This window comes from Danio rerio, chromosome 7, assembly GCF_049306965.1.
Source record: "Danio rerio strain Tuebingen ecotype United States chromosome 7, GRCz12tu, whole genome shotgun sequence".
NCBI lineage: Eukaryota > Metazoa > Chordata > Actinopteri > Cypriniformes > Danionidae > Danio > Danio rerio.
In genome coordinates, this window is record NC_133182.1 from 57211339 (window position 1) to 57232597 (window position 21259).

General features: G+C 37.6%; 1 protein-coding gene and 1 long non-coding RNA gene across 5 annotated transcripts in view; one reads left to right on the forward strand and one right to left on the reverse strand.

Moving 5' to 3' along the window:
• ankrd11 (ankyrin repeat domain 11) overlaps positions 1 to 21259 on the forward strand; it is a 208060-nt gene that overhangs the window by 27111 nt on the left and 159690 nt on the right. The gene's annotated exons all lie outside the window — the stretch shown is intronic.
• Positions 11902 to 20823, reverse strand: LOC141375144 (uncharacterized). The gene is made up of 3 exons (XR_012382725.1): positions 17103 to 20823; positions 15714 to 16778; positions 11902 to 15306 (listed from the first exon to the last, which is right to left on the reverse strand). It is a non-coding gene; the product is annotated as an uncharacterized lncRNA (long non-coding RNA).

Below are 21259 nucleotides of genomic sequence, written 5' to 3' on the forward strand. Positions count from 1 at the left end.
GTGTAAATAATATTTAGTTTCATGCAAAGACTGCTTGTTTTGCTTGATTAGACCTAATTGTATCATCACACATTTTCCTTGTGATTTTATTACTCGCTCTGTGGCTTCTACTTGTTAGTATCTATTATTTTAAGTAACATAACAGATTTATTTAGTTCATCTGTCATTTTGAGATGCACTGAAATATATATTCTGGACTGAAACCAAACATTTTGGATGCATTTGACTGAAAAACTGAAAACGAAAATGATTTGTAATAGTTATGATGTTTTTCCTTAATTATTAATAAGCCATGTTGTAAGAATTTTTAAATTTGATATGATAACCTAAATTCTACTGATTTTAAAAAGACCAGCTAAATAAAAATAAATAAGTATAGTTTTTCCAGTGATTTTGTTGAATTGGCCTTTATAATACCCATATTAAATTTAAATTATCAACAAACTAAAAATATGCTCTATGAACAATATAGAGCATATTTAGCTGATTTTAAACTGTTAGAATCAGACACTCAAGTTTCTTCATAGACCAAGCCAAATAACTTGTGCAATCGTTGTCAACTATGGGAGAACATTAGTGTTGAAGTTCTCAGGAAATACATTGACACCATGCCAGATGTGCTGTTGACATATCAAATATTACAGTTAAAAGTGGATAAAACAGTGCGACTCCCTTCATCTGATATCAGCTGTGCTTAGAGCAACCATCTGCGTGTTTCATCAACATTATGAAATTAAACCATGTTCTGCAGACGTAAAAAATAAATGATCGTATATGACAGGTGTTCTATAATTTAGGCCACCACTGTATTAATAATAATTGTCAGTATGTTGTCTTGATTTAGGTCTATGCAACAGAAAAAGAGGTGTCATTTTTGCTGTGTTGCCATGACAGCACTGTAGCACTATTGCAAGCAGCAGTGAACTGTGTTGTCGGCACGTTATTTGAGCAGACTGAGCTTTTCCAATTGAACATTAGATGAACATGCATAGATTCATTTACTTGAGCGGAATATATACAAAAACGAATTAGGACTGTAAAATATATTGTTTGTAGTGTAGATATCGTAATGTGTGCATCCGCAATAGTCAAATCACAAGATATGCAGTGTTGAATCTGAATTATAGTTGACTAGGAGCCACAGACTTGTAAGACTTTGAAGAAAAAACCCTTAATTGTCTTATTTCTTTCGAAGTTGAAAACAAAACCATACAGTGTTTCCTCTAGGATTTTTTTCCAGCTGTGACGGCAGGCCTTTTTTACACAGATCTTGCACTTTGGTTGGCTCGACAAAAAAAATTAAATAAATCCCTTGTCCGGTACAAGCCATTGAAATGAATGGGTTTCATGGTGTTCTTCCCGTTACGTTTCTTAAGGTGCTCATGCTGCATGCACTAGTTTAACATTTGTTCAACACACTGAGGTTGTGTATCTGTCTTTTGCTTATGAAAAATAATAGTATTTGAACTTTTATCAGTTGATATTAAATCATTACATTGCATTATTATGCATCAATTAATCACTGACTACAGTTACATGGTCCTCGATAATCGATTTATTTTCCTTAATCTGAATAAGACAATAATATGATTGAGGCGTTTACATGAGTTGTTTTTGAATGTTACGATCATGATCCCGTTTTACGTCATTGCGTCACCAAGCTTTCCATATTTCCTTCAGGGATTTGTGTTATTTTGGGTGTTTTATTTCAGTTTCGACTTTAACTGCAGTTTGTGACTTTTACTTTTATTCAGGAACATTTCCTGCAAGTATAAACTGCTGGAAGAGTGTTGTTAATGAAATTTGATTACACGTCATATGGAGAAAAAAAAACCTCTGCATTTCACAATAATTGTGTCTGTGATTCTTTACTGGCTTAGTAGGTGCAGAAAATAGGGTCACACCGCCTAATGTGTTTAGACTATTCAGTCGCAAAATGCTCCGAAAAATCCTACATTACTGTAATAATTTGATTGCGGTGTTTACATGTCTGTATTGCACTTCAATAATGTGGCTAAAATCCGCATACTCCACGTCTTAATTTGATTCCTGTAATGAAAAAATTGCTGTTTACATGCTAGATTCTTAATCTGAGTATTGTCTTAATCGCATTAAAATTGTGTTATTGGTGTCCATGTAAACATACTCAATGTATCAGTACACCATGATTATAGTTGTGAAATATTCCTCTGCAGAAAGTGCCACCTACTGATTTGATGGAAGGAGTAAATTTCAACCAGCAGTGTTTAATTTTGAGTTTTATGCCTTTGATAAATATAGAAAATAGTGATATAAGCTTCTGCGATAATTGTGTGTTGCTCCTTTCACAAGTAAATCGAAGGAGTTGCTAAATGCTCATTCTTCTCACTGTTCCCTCCCTGTAGCTCCCTGTTGTTGCTGCCATCGGTTTTCAGAGAAGTAGATTTTTGTCAGAAGGCGCTATAGAGTGTTTGTGTACTGCTTCCACTGTCGAATGCAATGCCCATAATAGAATCCACGTGTTCTTCCTGTGCCAAACTCCCACATCGCTCTGTAGCTTTTAATAGCAGCACACTTGTCTTGTGTGTGTGAAGCAGAGATTGTTTTCACTGTGCACGGGCCCTCATTTTAGTTCACCAACTGCTTTTTGTGTTTGTACGTGGCAGGTACCATGTATAAATTACAAAATATCTTTCAATTGATACAATCTGTAAAGACAATTAGTAAAATGCGTTTTGCATGGCACATTACAGGAGCTGACCTAGTTTTCATGGTTCACTGATATAATTATGATTTGGGAGCTTCCCCAACCCTTTCTGTCCCGTTTTCTTCCTGCACAACTTTAATTTCTAGCACTTTTGGTGCACTTTTACCTGACTGTTCGACTTGCTTGCCTTCAAATGAAGGCTATTTAAAGCAACAACTGCTTCATGATGAATATTTTACATAATGAATAATTCAGCTGCATGTGCGTAGGGGAATATATTTTTTTGTTGGGTAGAGTGGTTTCTCTACGGGGGCTACCCAGAATGGCTCATGTTCATGCGCTCTCTCTGGCCCAGCACAGCAGGGTTCAGTTCTGTCATGAAGTCTTCCAGCAGTTGCACATTAATATAATTTCATTGGGGTCACGTAGGGTTGTCACGTTACCAAGATTTAAGCAGTGCTGAAACGCTATTAAATATCACAATTCTCAACACCAGTTTAAAAACAGAATGATGTAATATTGTAAACATTAATTTGCAATAAAGCTGTGAGTCATTTTCTCTTGGGATGCACAATAATATTTGAATTGCATCATTCTGATATGGTGGAATGTGCTGATATTTCTTCCTAATGAGTAGATACATTGTGCCTGTAATAGCTTCAATGTTTGCAAGGATTGTTGGCAATGGTATTGCATGTGCAGTGTGGTCTTTCTTTAAATCACTTTCATGGACTGAACTTGGAATCTTTGGGTGCAGAATATTGCATTCAAAGCTGTTGGTATGAGTCATAATGAGTGATAAATGGAGGTGTGTGTGTGTGTATATATATATATATATATATATATATATATATATATATATATATATATATATATATGATATATGTTTTTTTTTTTTCTAATTACGAAAATTATAATTTTACATCACTTTTCTACATTGATGGATCATTGACCGCACGGGCATTCCTGACAAAAAGCTTGTGTTTGTGTGTACAGAAATGTACTACTCACCCTCCCTGTTAAATTTGATCTAATCATGTCCTGAAACACACCTCCTCTCCTGCTTTCACTTCGCATACTGATGGAGGGAGCGATTCGTTTGTGAATGAATCCCCCGAACAAATCTTTCACTAACGTTAGCCGACAATAATACAAGTTTCTGGCAGCGCAGCATCTCGTTGTCATATTTCTTTTGCATTGTTTGCTGATTTTATTCAACAAAACTAGCATAAGCCGAGTGTTTAGTGCGAGTTGGAGCTACTTTGCCATATGGTGAATGCAGTAAGTGACTGTTATCATCAATAACGTTACCTGATTAGCACAAAAGTTCAGAACATACAAAAAAAAAAAAAACTTAATATTACCTATGAAATGTTATGCCTTTGCGGTATGTATCTTTTTTGGCTCGTTACAACACCCGTTGACAGCGCTAGTCCCGCATCTTCATGTAATAACACTGTCATGACTAGTACGGTTGAATGACATTTGTCCTGGTAGCACTGTACCAATGTGGTGGCGCTATTGCCGCCTGCTCAGGGTCCCTATGCGATATCTAGTGTATATATCTATGTGTTGAGGCAAGTTAGAGCTAAACCCCGCAGGGATACTGGCTCTCCAGGACCAGGATTGGTGACCCTTGATCTAATTAATTAACTTCTTTCTAAATATCAGTTTTGAAGTTATCTTCTAAAATCATGTATATGTTTAGATTTTCCAATAACATACAGCAATAATACATTATGTTGACTCCAATGTTGTGGTAATCGATTGTCTTTTTACCAGCGGATCTTATGCATCCTTGACAATTTGTCCAGTTTCATCATCCCATAAAAAGTCCATACTGTTTCAATTGTGTAGTTGTGCATTTTCAATATTTTGAAAATAATTGGGGGTTGTGACCAGCGTTATTTCCTGATGCATGTCTAGTTTGTTCTGATACATGGGGAAGAAATTCCAGCAACATTCTCTGGTGCTGCTTTAAAAGCCCCTGCAGAATCGAGCCTGTTCTCATTTGAATTTTAGTGGCTGTATGAGGAGTTGACGTGCCCCAGGGTCATATTGATGATTACATATGCATGAATTCAGGAGAAATTACCCTTTCCTCTGCAGGGTGGAATTGTCAGCCAGTGTGATGGCCGCACTGAGAAGTCTACTGCTTTCTATTTAATTTGGATTTTTCTGTCGAGGCCATTTTTAGTCTGTCAGAATGCTTTCCAGCATATTGCCACTACAGTCTTGCTGTTGTTTGTTTGTCATAGAAACAGAGTGAATAATGAAACTAGCCAGAATGATTTGGACCTGTGCAATGTTCATTTACATTTCATAATGGCATGTCCTTTTGACCTCCTTTCTTTCTTTTTTCTTGGGTTCCTGCCGATTCTAAAGGACACCTGCTTTCTCGCTGCTGTTTCTGTCTTCTGGTTTAGTGAAAAAAAATGATAAAGTCTGCATTTACAGCCCATTCCAACATGGCTTATGTCCACGAGGACAGCTTTGGATCAGACTGTGTAGATCAGGGATGCTTGCCCATCTTGCCTTTACATAAAACAAACATGAACAAATATTCATCAGTCTGTATGATTCCTATCTGATTTCAGATCATTGTTTGTTCTCTGTATTTGAAACACAATCTTTGTAATCCATGGCATTAATGCAATTTCAACAGAACTTTCGTGCATGACCAGAACTCTGGTGGGTGCGATTGATTTGAAATTTTTCACAATTGTTTTCTGTTTCAGTTTTAGTGCTTTGCTTTTTTTGAAAATGCATTCATAATCCAGTTAAATTCTAAATCCAAATAAAAAGCAATACATGTTTAAAATGCTGCAATCTTGGGTTTTAATAGTAGGGCTCACAATATATCGTTTCAGCATCGATATTGCAATACGTGTTTTCGCAATAGTCAGATCGTAGGATACGCAATGTTCAGTTGGGATTATACTTGATCAACAATTTAGAATACATGTGAATTGTGGAGTCATTGCACAGTATAACCCGAAGAGAGTGAAACTTTAGCATTTGCTTGTAATTTAAAGGCATTTCAAGAGAGTTTAAAGCATTTGGAGATGATATTGTACAACATTTGTAACTATATTGAAGAATAATTGTACTGAATTATTAATAAAATGAAGACAGTTTTACTTTACATTTAACGATTCCGTTTTTGTGCCTGGATTCTGTTGACTCTATGGAAAACCATTAAGCATTATTTTACTTGCTGCTTTGCTCCGCAAACTTGGCAACAATGGCTTCTGTATGCCTCGAATCTGATGGTGATTCTGCACATGCTATAAATCATTATAAGGATAGGTTCTTTTCTTATTTCATGTGTGTTTTTGATTTGAGGTGGTCTACCAGTGGACTGGTCATCCAGTCGACTGAGCGTTGACAGAACTTGGAGAACAGTTGCTTTACTGATTGATAAAGATCGTTAGGGTACTGCTCTGCTATACATTTAGCAATTAAGGACTTGGATTTAAATGTAGTTTTTTGAAAACCTTTACCATATAATATTGTCTCCTCAACAGGTCGATGTTTACAAACATAGTGTAATTTTGCCCCTGCCATTGCCTTTCTGACATTTCATTTGACAGTTAATGAAACCATAGCAAAGAACAGGCTTTTGTAAATGAGTTAAAATGGGTTTTGAAAATGGTTTAATGTAAAATGTATCAAATTCCATTACAATTGGCTTTATATTAGGGATGGGAAGATTCATCGATATGTATCGATACGCGGTCATGCGCGTGCACGATGCGATTGCATCGGTTGAGCAGCAGAGGATGAATGAAATTTTGGAAGCAAATCGAGATGCATCGGTTTTTGCGAGATGCATCGATTTTTCCGAGATACAGCTTATATTTTTAATATAGAATGTATTTTTTATTTATTAACAAGTGTTGTCAACCTGTTTTTGGCGCATAATTTAATCGACCTACATAAAGTAAGCCTTAGCAACGGATTTGCGGATGTGTACACTTTCACTACAACTCAGTGTATCAGGTGTGCGGATGAAGCTAGTGGTGCGCCCTCAGAAAGCGCGAGAAGCAAAACAAACATTTTAGTCCCCACTGAGTTTTAAATCTAAAGTATGGCAAGCAACATTATGGATTTAAGGATGGACGACATGACAGGACAGATGCAATTTGCAAAATGTGCCGCGCATCTGTAAAATACGCGGGCAGTATGACTAATCTGAAATCTCACTTGAAGCGGCGCCACGGTGTTGTTGTGAAAGCATTTTCCAGTGTTCCTGCATCCCCGGCTTTCGCACTGCTTCAACCAACTCCAAAAGTGGTGAGAAAAGTATTGCAAGTTTTTTTTTCCGTGCACAACAGTTTTGTGCGCTCTACGCCAATAACGAATGCTATTGCATTGTTCATCTGCAAAGATATTCAGCCTAGTGTCACGGAGAACGAAGGTTTTAAACACCTCCTCCTGTTTATTTTTATTTAATTATAATAATAATAATATTAATAATAATAATGATAAAAATAATGGGTGTCACGGTGGCACAGTGGGTAGTTTGACCACCTCACAGCAAGAAGATTGCTGGTTTGTTATATTTTTATTAGCCTGTTGTTTACAGTGACAGTGATGTTTCAAAGCAGCATAACACTGCTAGTTCACGACCTTAAGTTTTGAATATTCAGTGGCAAAATATCTTTGTAAAAGTTGTTTTCATAGTTGAAAAGTTAAATCACAATTCTTGTTGTGCAATGGTAAACCTTTATGTTGAAAGAGTGCAAATATATACATACTTTTTTAATACATATTGCACTTATACATTCTGGTTATCTAATATGTGCTATATGTTCTAAAATGGCCCTCTACTGTAAACTGACACTCTGACTCTGAGAGAAGAGCCAGTTTGTAAAAAAAAGTCTTGGTTTTGCTTGGTTTATAAATAATCAAACTCATTCAATGGCACAGCATCCTCTTTCACATCATCTCATAAACTTGATCTAATTAGTTAGTGCTGAAATATCGCATCGTATCGTGATATGGGTGTGAATCGTATCGTGTTGCATCGCAATATGTCACAAATGTATCGCTAATATATCGGATCGTATTCTTTGTATCGAGATGCGTATCGGATCGGCATTATAGCTTAGATGCCCAACCCTACTTTATATATTAAATTCTGTTTTTAGGCTGCATGTCTACAGAAGTGTTTTTGGGCTGTAGAAATGCCTGCAGAGCATCTTTTATCTGTTCTCTCAAAGACTATAGAATACACAAGACGTGTCACTTGTATAGTTTTGAATGGTGGGAAAAGTGTATTGGTCAATATGGCAAATAAAGCCCCGCCTACTCGTAAAGGAGCCAATCAGCGATCGCCATATGGCAAATACAGTCCGCCTTCTAGTACAGGAGCTAATCATCGATCGATATAGACTAATGATACTCCAGGTTAGGGGCTCCGACCAGATGTGAGTTTCTGCAGATTTTGTATGATTTGGACCTTTGGAAATGAAACTAAATGCACAGTTGTTGTTTAATTTTATTGGTGATGCCTAATTATAAATTCAATCGTAAGCTTGGAAAGCCATTTTGGAGAATTTGATGTTTTCTCATTCAAACACAATGCCCCAAGCATATTGCCCGAGAGGCATTTCAAAGTCGGCCACCGAGTAAAATGACTTGCCTTGAAGAGACTTTCGTTGTTGTAATTTTTTTTTTTTTAAAGTCAGGCGCCAAGCATTCGTTTTACGCTCTTCCTTTTAATAAAATGCTTCGACAGTTGGAGAAGTGCTCACAGCTGACTTTAGAACAGTGTTCTCATTTCTGCAGCAAAGAAACACTTTGGACACGCACACTATGGACACGCAACCTCATGTCTGGCTTCTGCAATTCTGTGCACGTTTTCTGCATTGTGAAAATCATAGACCAATAAATAGATTTTTCTTTGATGACATAATAATCATTTCAAAAAGCACTTGTAGTTTCAATTATTCTGGTCTAGTTGCAGGAGTTCAAATATTTTTACGCATCCGAATTTTCTCCATGAGATGATCGGAACTTCAGGCATCCCCTGGACAACTCTCCATTGGAAATGAATGACTTCCGTTCTGTCGCTTGTGATTTGTCGTGTGCAGTGGAAAGGCGGCTTATTCTGTATTTAGATTTAGGGCACTCAGTGTATTAGTGATCCTCACAGATGCAAGAAATCGCCAATTTACTCGGTTCTAGCACTAACTTCACTGTTTGGCCCTTCGTGTGTGTCTACCCCTATGGTAAAATGAAGCAGTCTGTCCTTTCAGGTAGACTTTAGTTCAAAGCGCATACACACGCACACACACTCTCACAACCTCCTTTCCACTGTCAGACTCATTTTCCCCTGCGTTAACTCGACCGTAATTCTGCCCAGCCTTAATTCATGCATATCCACCTCTCCTGGGGAGACAGGTTTCCAATGAAGAGAAAATGAGAAAGGGGGGAAAAAAAGTGTAGTTTGGTGCTGGTGGTGCTCTGCACGGCTGATGGGAGGGGATTGGATGTGACATAAGGGCCATGGAGAAGACGGGGGTCTTCTGAAAGGTGACTGCCGGCCCACACACTCCTGACACCTTTGGTTTGCCCTGCTCATCAACTTTCATTACTTTGAGGCCTTGACCCGAGTTCTGCGTCACTCTCTGCAATAGGACCAGAAACCCCTCTCTGACCCAATTACTGTGAGCCTTCGCTCGGCTCAGTTGATCGAGGAGAGCTGACGTGAGAAGATTATGTCTGTAGAAGCTGCTATACTTCTCTCCTGTTATTTACAAGGCGTGAATGTGAGCAAGATTGAACGCGGAATAGTTCTCCGGGCTTCTTTATTTCAGTGCTTTTACTTTTGGCCTGATGTGCCCCGCTGGCTGTCAAGTATTACTCTCTGGCTGTTACTACCCATTTATTTCTTTCTTTTTTTTTTTTTTTTTTTTTTTTTTTTAAGTCACCGGTTGGCTGGTCTGCATGCTGTACCCGTGTTGTTGCACCACTCAATGCCTCTGCAGTTCCATTCGTCCCTGAATCTTAAGTGTATTAGACGGGAGCTTCAGAGTCTAGGGAGTTTCACAAACCCCAGCCCACTCTCTGCTGTTTAGCATTATGTGTGCTCACGCCTTCAGATCTCCTTCGTCTCTTTGCATATTTTGGAAATGGCAAGGTTTCAGGGATGTCTTTAACTGTTTCTGTTATTGTTCCGAATGAGCATCCTTGCAGCTGTCGCTTATGTAACAGGCATGGATTGAGTGCTTTGCAGAGGCAGCATTGTGCTCGCTCAGAGTTGACTCTTTTAAACATAACAATGTGGCCATCGTTTTGAAATCTTCCCTGTCTGTTGTCTAGGAGTAGAAACATCATCGTAATTTGACTACTGATGACAGATATGTGATTTACGTTGTTTGGATAAATGGTGTTATGAGAGGCTGTGATACTGGGAATAGTGTTACAGCTAAATGATTGTTGCGCATAGGGATGCTATTTCTAAAATGTGTATCAATTATTTCTACACCTAGTGGTGGACAAATTTAGAATAGGGTTGGGTCGATAGATGATGCCATCGCCGGTGGCCGCTGAGTTGGCATCTTGAACCTACAATCCGCCCCCTTTGCAGTAGTAACTCGCTTGCGAAAAATACACACAGTCCCATTTACACTAATGCATCTTAGTTTTAAAGTGGCATTTTAGAACGTTTACGATCCACATCCACACTGGCATTTCATCTAGCATTTCTGAAAGCCCTTCCAAACTATACCACTGAAAACGCACATCATGTGACCACACACATACACACACACACACACACACCCAAACACTCTGCCATTCGCTGCTGTGTAGGCTATGTACACGTCTAGCTCTTAGCTCCAGCAGTCACCCCAAAAAGCAGTGCACGTTGAACAGTTTATCAAGGATGTACTGCTGGATTGCGTCTCACTATAGTTGTTGAAGGTGATATTTAATTATTCTTGTATCTATCTAATGACTCTTCTGTCTCTTGAATCTATCAGGTAACGTGTCACAGCGTCAGTACACTGCTTTAATCCTTCGCTTTCACATGTGTATCACATGGCGTTTGTCAACACCATTATAATTGATACGCATCACTCTGCCCATTTATGCCAGAGTACGACGGAAAAAGTGATTGACGGGTGGTAATTTGTGTGTAACATTTTTAGTTATTTATTATTTGGTTATGGGTAAAACAAAGAGCATGCGGGTCAGGTAGTTGAAATGGTAGGCTACAAATAATTACTTTATGAATTACTTATTATAAATTAGGATGACTATGCCATTATCCATCGCAATGTTTACATTAGACATCGTACGATGCCAAATTGGTCAACATCGCTCAACCCTAATTCAGAATCCTTACACTGTGAAAAATGTTGGGTTCCACACAATTCCTTCATATTGTCCCAACATAATTTGATGAACTTTGTTTGTTTGTTTGTTTTTTTTTTACAAATTTAAGGGGTTTGAACATAAAAAATTAACTTGCCCCCGCCGCAACTAAATAACTAAAAATGGTGTTGGTTCAACTCATATTAAGTCGATTGAAGATACACCAAAAGTAATTTTTTTGAGTGCACTTATAATTATATTGAATTGATATATTTAATAAAAATAAACATTCATGGTCCTCTAGGGTTGTCACGATACTGGAATTTTAACCAATTGATACTGAAAGTTTAAAAACGTCAATTTAGTGCATACGTCTGCTAAAATTAGTATGGGAGCAGAGTAGATACCCAGACAGGTTGGGGAATATACAAAATTAATGCCTACTCTTGAACTCTAAAAATCTGTTTAAGGAAGTAGTTCACCAAGATGGCAGATATTTGTTTGTTTGTTTGTTTTTTCCAAAAGCAAATGCTTTTGTCATTATTGTGAGAATAGAGTATAAATAGTAGACCCTTAATAGTTTTATTAATCTTTTCTTAACACCTGACAATGACAAAATATTAAATGTTGTTTCTGGGAAGTTTTTTCAAACTATAAATAAATCTATCATAAAATCTTTCTGAAACTTCCTGTTATTGGGTAGCAATTTTGTAAATGGCCACTGTTTTAATTGATTATGAAAACATAATTTGCATATGAAAATATTTAAATGGTGTCTGATTTTTATTAAGCTCAAGCATTGAAAATTAGAAAATGAGTTGTCAAATTCACTGAAAACAACTTGAGTCTGTTATAAATCTTAGAGGTGGAGCCTGTGATGTCAAAGTCTTGCCCTTGGATCAAGTAAGAGCTAATAGATTATAAAAGGCAATTTTCACGTGATTTTTTTCAGGAAAGACGGTTCTGACAAAGTTCCACCATGTGGGTTCATATACCATAACATATACTACTACACAGTTGGTCAATTGAATTGGACAATACTCATATCGAGATGATGGTTTTGTAACAATGACAGCTGTTTGCATCCAATTTCGGTGAATTCTGGCTCTGTGTAGAAAAAAAAGCTGCATTGAAATTACTGCATATAATAACATGGTTTTACTCCAGCTCATCTCAAATTAAGTTAAACATTTGAAAATAAATCATTGTGTGAGATGATTTCATAGTCGTGTGGTCATTAGTGACGCTGAATCAATGAAATCAGTTAATTCTACTGTTCATATTGCACCATTATGGGAATTTACAGTATAAGTGCCTTTCTTCAGTATTTACTTTTTTGTGAGCTCCCTCTGACCTTCAGAAGAGATTTACTACGAATCACACTGTGCTTCCCTGACAAGATGTGCATGACAATTGCAGCTTTGCTCAATCACATTTGCAATTTCATTTTGATGAATAGCCTAGCTCCATAACCAGTCTATTTGCAAATATATGTGCCTTTGTGACATCACAGGCTGCAATTTTTTTATGAATTAAATATGAATACGACTAATGTTTTAACATTTGAAACAGTTGCTATCAGACAGAGTAGCATTTACTACATGGAGTCTGTAGTTCCCTGTCAAGCAACACAAACAGTAGTTCGTATTTGCAGATGATTTAATTGGGCGATAATTTGAAGACAATCATTCTGCGATTATAACATCAGTTTTTGTAGGTTTTCAGTGAACTATGGCTCTTTGTTGCTGCTACATCTGAAAGCACATTAAAATATCACATTTAAGAAAAATTTTACTCCAAATTGTTTGAAATAAATCCTTATGTGAGATGATTTTGTAGTTGTTTGTACTATTGCACAATAAACAAAGTCTACTTGGGTTATTTGTAATAAAAATTCAACCTAAAGTTTAAAGCCTATTGTGATAATTAGATGACAAGTGTGTTACACATACAAGTTAAATAAAGGTCACACATCAACAGAAACCGTAGAGATGAATCAACATAAATGTATCAATTAAATATGAGACATCAATATTGGTAATCCAGCCCAAATATTTGCATATCATTTTTGTTGTTTATTTGCAAAGTGTGCACAAAATGATGTTTGACATTCAAACCATGCAGTTGGAGAAACACCAATTAAACGTAACCCATTTTGTCAATTATTTCAAACCTCCAACCTTGTTTAGCCAAAACTGAGAATTCTGTTTTCCATATTGTGTTGTTGCTCAAATGTTTATAAATCAACAGCAAAGTCTTATTATGGCAAGTCATTTCACTCAGTGGCCATCAAAATATCCAAAATTATTTGCCAAGCTGACGATTAAATTACATCTTTGGAATCACCAGTATCTCATAAGTTTAGTTTCTAAATGTTCGAAACAAACAAACAAAATCAGCATTTTTTTCAGGTTGCCCAAGCTAATGCGAATGCACAGTGGAAATTAACAAGATCACGACACCAACCTCATTTATGGCTGTTACATATTATCATCCTCTGGATAATGATTGTCAAATCTCGCTGGTCTTCAAAAGTAATTCTAAATTCAGTCTTGATGGCGAATCTCCTACAGAAATCACAGTGACTCTTTGTTTACAAGTTTATGGGCGTTTAAGTAGTTGCTGTCATGTGATTTGCGTTTGACAGGACGGACTGTACCTCATGTTCATTTCATACAGATTACAAAACCAAAAAAACGTTTGCTTTCAAGTGTAGTTGGTTCATTTAAAAGTACACATTTCAAGCTTTGTGTGGGCAAATTTCTTATATCTGTGGAGCAAGTATTAGCTGAGATTCTAGTGTGTTTGGTTACCACAAAAAAAAAAAAAATGATGATTGGCTCCTGTACTAGCAGGGCTTCGTTAGCCATATTGACCATTACGCTTTTTCCCTATTCAAAGCTATACGAGATACATGTTTTTTGTATTCTTTAGTCTTTATCAATACTCTCAACCTCAACAAGATGATTGGAACAAGACATTTACTTTAATGACATTACATTAATGACTTTCACAATTGTATTTGCTTTTTGTTTTTTTTGTTTGTTTTTGTATTTGATATTAAATTAGTCCATAAGTCCAGCTCCACATTCCACAGTAAATAATTTTTCTGTAAATTATTTCTGATGTGATATTACATTTTTTATGCTGTACTGCTTTAATGAAATCCTTTTAATTCCAAAAATAAAGCTGGTGGTTGCCTTCGTACATAATCACAGTGTTGTTGTTTTTTGTAAACATAAGCTTTATACTTGATTGCATTGTCTGACTTTGTTGTAAGAACTCTGTGGTTAGATGTATACCTGATAAACTTTTTTAACAATTACATCATTACTTTTTAGACTTCTGCAGTGAAATAATTAAATAACACTGGAAAGACAGTGACAATCTAGCTTTTAGACCTTGACTTGCCTGTGTATTGAAGGAGGTACAGTTATTGTGTACAGTTGCTGTGGCAACAGTAGCATAAGAGTCTGCAACAGGACTATTGTCAGGATAGTGGGCTGTCTTTTGAAATCTTGAATGCATAGGCTTGCTTTTCATAAGTGTTTGACTGTTGCATGAGGATTAAATAACTTGTTGGCTATATTTCTTTAAATATTAGTGTAAAATTGATACTGTAGTTGTTTTGCTTGGGTTCTTTTGTTGTTTAGAAATGCCATTTGAAGGTTTAGTTCACCCAAAATCATGTTGTTTCAAACCCTCGAGACCCTCAAGACGAGATGAGTTCATCTTCAGAACACAAATTAAGATATTTTAGTTGAAATCCGAGACATTCTCCATATACAGTAAAGGTCCCGACTGAAACTATAGACTATTTCAATGTAGTCATGTCATTGGCAGAATGAACCATGGACATTTCCCGCTTGTTATCCAACTATTTCATAACTGTAACATGAGGCAATTAAATCATAACTGCATGGTAAAACAGCAATCATAACATTATTTTTCTATGTGTAACTCTGTTTGGATTCTCAGAAGCTTTAGAAATTAAACATTTAAAATAGGAAATCACGCTGGGACCAATGTTTTTGTTTACATCTCTCGAAATGGTCTATAGAAAGGTACATTCAAAACAGACCATGTGCTTTTAGTGGTTCAAGCAAAATGTAATCAAGATACGAGAATATTTTTGTTTGTGCAAAAAGAACAACAGTTTCTTCTCAATGTCAGTTCATTCATTCATGTTCTTGTCGGCTTAGTCCCTTTATTAACCCGGGGTCGCCACAGCGGAATGAACCAACTTATCCAGCAAGTTTTTATGCAGCGGATGCCCTTCCAGCCGCAACCCATCTCTGGGAAACATCTACACACACACCCTCATACACTACGGACAATTTAGCTTACCCTATTCACCTGTACCGCATGTCTTTGGACAGTGGGGAAAACCCATGCGAACGCAGGGAGAACATGCAAACTCCACACAGAAACGCCAACTGAGCCGAGGCTCGAACCATCGACCCAGCGACCTTTTTGCTGTGAGGCGACAGCTCTACCTACTGCGCCACTGCTTCGCCATCTCAATGTCAGTATATTGTTTTGTTCCTGAAGCATATGTCAAGCACGTTGATGTATGAAATACTGCTTACGGGTCCAAGCCGCTACTCGTTTGAATTAAAAAAAAAAAATAAAAAAAAAATATATATATATATATATATATATTATTTATTTATTTTTTTGCCACTTTTTAGTCATATCTCACAGTAAAGTGAATTCTAAATATACAGCAGTACAGTACAGCAGTGGTTCCCGAAGTGAGGGTCGGGACAATGAGGTGGGGTCGCTTTGATTTCCGTAAATCAAATTAATTTTATTAAACCTTTAGAATAACCATTTCATTCGTAATGCAGATAAATAGCTGTTAATAGTTACAGTCTTTGGATTTATTTTTATTTATTAAATTTTATTTATTTCTATTTTTCTATTGGATTGCAACCCTTAGGCTGATTTACATTATTTTAAAGACAGCAATAGCATCAGATGCAGCAGATTTATTTTTTGGCAGCAGGTTAAACTTTCTGGCACAACACTCAAATATATTAAAAACTTAAATAAAGAATAGACCTGGGCCTTTTGGTGTGTGTGTGTGTGTGTGTGTGTGTGTGCGCGCCATACACATGCAAGGTTTTTATATTTACAACCACTGAGAGTATTGGGGGTCGCGAGCCACTGGCATTGTTTATTTGGGGGTCGAGTACTGAACATTTTGAAAACCTCTGGTGTACACCACAGTCTGTGGACTTGCTCCATCAGAGACCAATATTTTAACAATTGTTAAATTAAGCACTTTCTGGTGATCGGATATTATCCATAAATGTATATATTGTGATTTTTGAAAGTATTACATCGCTTTGTAAACATTTATTATTATCATTTTTTGAGTCTCTCCATACAGCTTGATAGAGCCCTTTGACCAGCGGTGTCAACACTCGATCCTGGAGGGCCGGTGTTCTGGAGAATTTAGCTCCAACCCTAATCAAGCACACCTGAACCAGCTAATCAAGCTCTTATTATGTATACTAGAAACTTCCAGGCAGGTGTGTTGAAGCAAGTTGGAGCTAAATTCAGAATAGAAGCTCTGATCAGATGTGTTTTTTTTTTTTTTGGTTTTTGTAATCTGCATGAAATGAATATATGTATAGGTACAGCCGGTCCTGTCAAACGTACATCACATGACAGCAACTACTCAAATGCCCACAAACTTGTAAACAAAGAGCCGCTGTTATTTCTGGAGGAGATTCACCATCAAGACTAGTTTGTGAATTGACTGAGTCAACTGATTCTGGTTCTCTCAAGGTTTTTTTTCTTCACTCCCACCAGGTGAAGTTTTTTTTCCCCTCTCCGCTGCCGCCACAGGCTCGCATGGTTCAGGACTGGTAGAGCTACGCATCGATGAATTTGCTCTTTAGTGTTTGAACTCTCAGTAATGATTAAATCACACTGAACTGAGCTAAACTGAACTGAACTGAACTTAAACACTAAAAACTGAACTACACTGTTCTGGTTACTATGACCATTTATGTGAAGCTGCTTTGACACAATCTACATTGTAAAAGCTCTATACAAATAAAGCTGAATTGAATTGAATTACTTTAGAAGACCAGTACGATCTGACAAAAAATTATCCAGGGGATGATAATGTGTAGAACAGCCATAACTGAGGTTGGTGTCGTGATCTCGTTCCTTTCGAGTGCTCATGTGCATGATGCAGATTTTGTATGATTTGAACATTTAGAAAGGAAAGTTATGAGACAGTTGTAGTTTAATTTTATTGGTGATTCCAAATATGTGCTGTAATTGTAAACTTGACAAACAGTTTAGGAGAATTTGATGATTCCCTATTCAGACAGAAATGCTAAGAGGCATTTTAAAGATGGCCGCCAAGTGAAATGAATTACCTTAAAGGCACTTTGACTGTTTTGAGGATGTTGATGGCACTTTTCTGGATTTTAAACAAACTGGGAGCCTTGCCGTTTATGGAGGATGAGGGAGCACTTAGATTTCACCTAAAATATCTTAATTTGTGTTTCGAAGATGAACACGAGTCCCTGGGGTTTGAAACAACAACAAGAGTATAGATTCTGTAGAATTACATTATAATAATCCTAATCAAATGGATGTGCTTTTATGTGTGCATTTATCACTGTTGTAAACGGGACCAATTTTGTGACGCACTTACCAATTACTCTCTATCAACAAGTCAGGGTGTTTGTCCTCCTGGTGCAGTGGTTTTTAGCTGCATTTATGGGTGCAGTAATGAATTTCGGCTCAGCTCTGTGAAACTTATTTTTTTATTGCCCTCTTTATTAATTAGTGCATGTTCAGCTTTATTAATATCTTTGATCTTTGATCCATCTTGTTAGTAGCACACTCCTGCACAGTTGTGAACTGCAGCCTGTGAAAAACCCAAATGAGCTAAATAATGATAATAATTTACCATCTTAAATATAATAAATGCTGCTTTTTCTCCTGGAATTGCTATGTCAAGTCTGTTGTAGCCGGAAACACAGTTTTTATGCCACAGAATGCATTAAAGATAAATCTCATCTTTAAATTTCCAGGAATGTAGGAGTTTTTTTCCCTCTAGTCCAGAGAAACGGTTGCCTTGACAACAGGAGAGTGTTTGAGCCGAGCGAGGCTGTGCTGTAGAAACTGTGTCAGGAATGGTGCAGATTCTCAATTCACTGAGCCGCCTCTTCTGCAGTTTTGTCATATCACACGTTTGGGTTTTTTTTTTTTTTTATCTATGCACTCTTCATGGTTTGTTAGCACTGGTTCTTTGCCTCTACAGTGCCTCTTGTTTTGTAATTTCTCCTCTCATAGATTGGCACGTATGGGGCAGTGTAGGCTTTAGCAGAGCTGAGCTGTATGTGTTTGCCAGATGGACTAATCTGTTCATGTTGGACACCCCCACCCCCACCCCACCCCCTGAGCTTAACAAAGCTGGGCTAGGAGCTTTTTCTGTTGTATAGCAATGTAATGCCAAGATGGAGATAGATAGAGATCGGTTGCAATTTGATTAGCAGTTGGAGGTTTGGTACCGTGCTCGAGCAACCTCTGCTGTGATATTGAGGGTGGAAGAGTGTGGGCTGGCTATTCACACCCCAACTATAATCCCTGCTATTGCCAGGATTTAAACCTGTGACCTTTCAATCACAAGTCCAACTTTCCAACCATCAAGCTGTAAATAAAAATGTGATAAAGTCATGACAACATATGTTCTTACATTATTTTAACTATTTTACGTTTAAGACATCACCCATTTAAAGTGAATGGCAAGCGTTGACGCTGATACCCTGTGTGAATCGGGTGTAATGCGGTGTTTACACCAGACGCAGAACGCGTGGATAAATCCCGCTATTCGTACGTTAATTGATGCATGACCATTTTGAGTTTGCTCGCTACATCTGTCATGGGCAGGGCTTCTGTTTGCCCAGTGACCCTAGCTTTGTTGCTAAATGGCTAAAATGGATTTTATTGAGAGAATAGCGGTGTTTGGGCTTTATGAAGGCTGAAAAACATTCGTTTGGAGCCGTGCCTGAGTCTACTAGATCCATTTTACATTGTCGTTGTATTTGTACTATCTGTTTTTTGTTCTGTCTGTAGCCAGAACCTATGCTTTTCACTCATTATGCACACGTGCTGCTGATGATGTGACAATAAAAGTGATTTGATTTGATTTGATTCAGAGGTGCACCCAGCTCTGTGAGCTCATAAACTTCTACAGAAACTATACCTGGATGATTGAGGCTTTCAGTGGTGCTTTCTGAGGGTGTCACGATCCTCCAAATCCTCGATTCGATTACATTTTCGATTCTAAAGTCACGATTCGATTCGATTTTCGATTATGAATAATTAATTAAATAATAACAAATTAATTATTTGTAGCCTACCGTTTAAACTACCTGACTTGCATGGTCTTTGTTTTACCCATAAACAAAACATACAGTAAATGAATAAAGGTAAGTTACACACATAATTACCACCTGTCAATCACTTTTTTCTGCGGGACTCGTGAATAGGCAGTGATCTGTGTCGTTATAATGGCGTCGGTAAAAAAGGTGCACAACCAACAGGAACCAGCCAACAGTATCTGAGGTGTTCGCTAAAATGACTAAGTACTTGTGTGAAAGTAAAAGATGGAAGCAGTCTACTGACCCGCTGACTGCCTTGACCCGCTGTCTCGAGCGCATGACAATGTGTGTGCGTCTGTGTCTGTGTGTGAATGAGTGTGTGTGTGGTCACGTGATGTGCGTTTTCAGCGGTAGTGAGGAAGGAGGGTTGCTCAGAAATGCTACACGCCAGTGTGGATGTGGATCGTTGTCGTTCTAAAATGCCATTTAAAAACAAAGACATATTAGTGTAAACAGGGCCTGAGTTTTTCGCGAGCAGATTTGCAACGGGTGCGGGCGGAGGATCGCGATGCGCCCATCATATATCATCCCAACCGTAATACGTACATAGCAGAGCTTGCAAACTGTGTTTTTTTTTGTCGACAACACTAACGTTGTCAACATAACTACCTGGAATTCCAAAATACTTTCACACCGGCGACTACATTGAAAGAGGAGAGGATTTAAGCTCTGTCGACGGGTCTCCTGCGTCTGCTGTTTAACAAGCACTTTAACAAGCATGTTTTTTTCCCCACTTGGCAAGCCAAGCTAACGTGAAATGGGGGTGTGGCAGCATCGACGGTTCTATTTTTTGATTCGATAATCGAAGTTGAGCATACCTTAGTGCTCCCTTAGTGCTTTCCTAATAAGCCTTGCCCATTTTGATGAACTGTTGTTCGGTGTCGGCAGGATGATTTTCCTCCGGGACACCAACAACAGGCACGACGTCATAATCCCGCTCCTACAAGAGTAAGCTCCTGGTTGGTTAATGCAGTGTGTATGTCCGCTGAAGGTCAGATTTCCCAACTCAAACGATTTGCGCTGTATGCCCAGTAATTGCGTCAATCACGCTAAACGCTCGACTCCACCGATTCATTCCCGCCATCGGATGTCAATTCGCATTTTTGCATTGACTTAACATGTAAATCATTCGCACTTGACGCCTCTTCACCATCTGGTGTGGACACAGCATAATGATGCTTATAATCTTTGTCTAGTGGCCTAGTCAGATTTTTACCTGCCCAGTTGTTTTAGTGATTTTCACATATTTTTGTGATTATTTGGTTATTGTACAACACTGAATCTGAAATTTTTGTTTATAATTTTGCGCACATTAAAAAAAGATTAGACCTCACGTTGTGTCAATTGTATCGACACACAGCCTCTGAAACATTTGTTCGTCATAAAAAAAAAAAAAAATCTAAAAGGGTTCGTGCCCATAAACTTAATAGAAAGACTCCTCTTGGTCCATTTCAGGCAATGCTCCGATATGTCAACGTGGCCGACATCTATTATAATATCTATGGTACTGCCAGTCTCTGTTTAGGATTTGTTTACGTACACAATGTGTGAAGTATCACAAGCAATGTATCAAAATTCCACTGATTTCCTGAAATAAACTTTGCATTTTGTGATAATCCAGCGCAGCTTTTTGATCATGAGCTGAACTTTCCTTCCTCTCTATGCAGTATTGGATGAACACAATATGCAGCTTAATTCTCTTTTCATTTCTACTTTGGAGAAGAGAGGAAAACAAAACTTGAACTGACTCTGAAATGTTTAGCATTTTTTCGCAATGATTAATACACATCATGCTCAGTGTGCAATTTTGTTTACCTGAAGAATTTTTTGGATT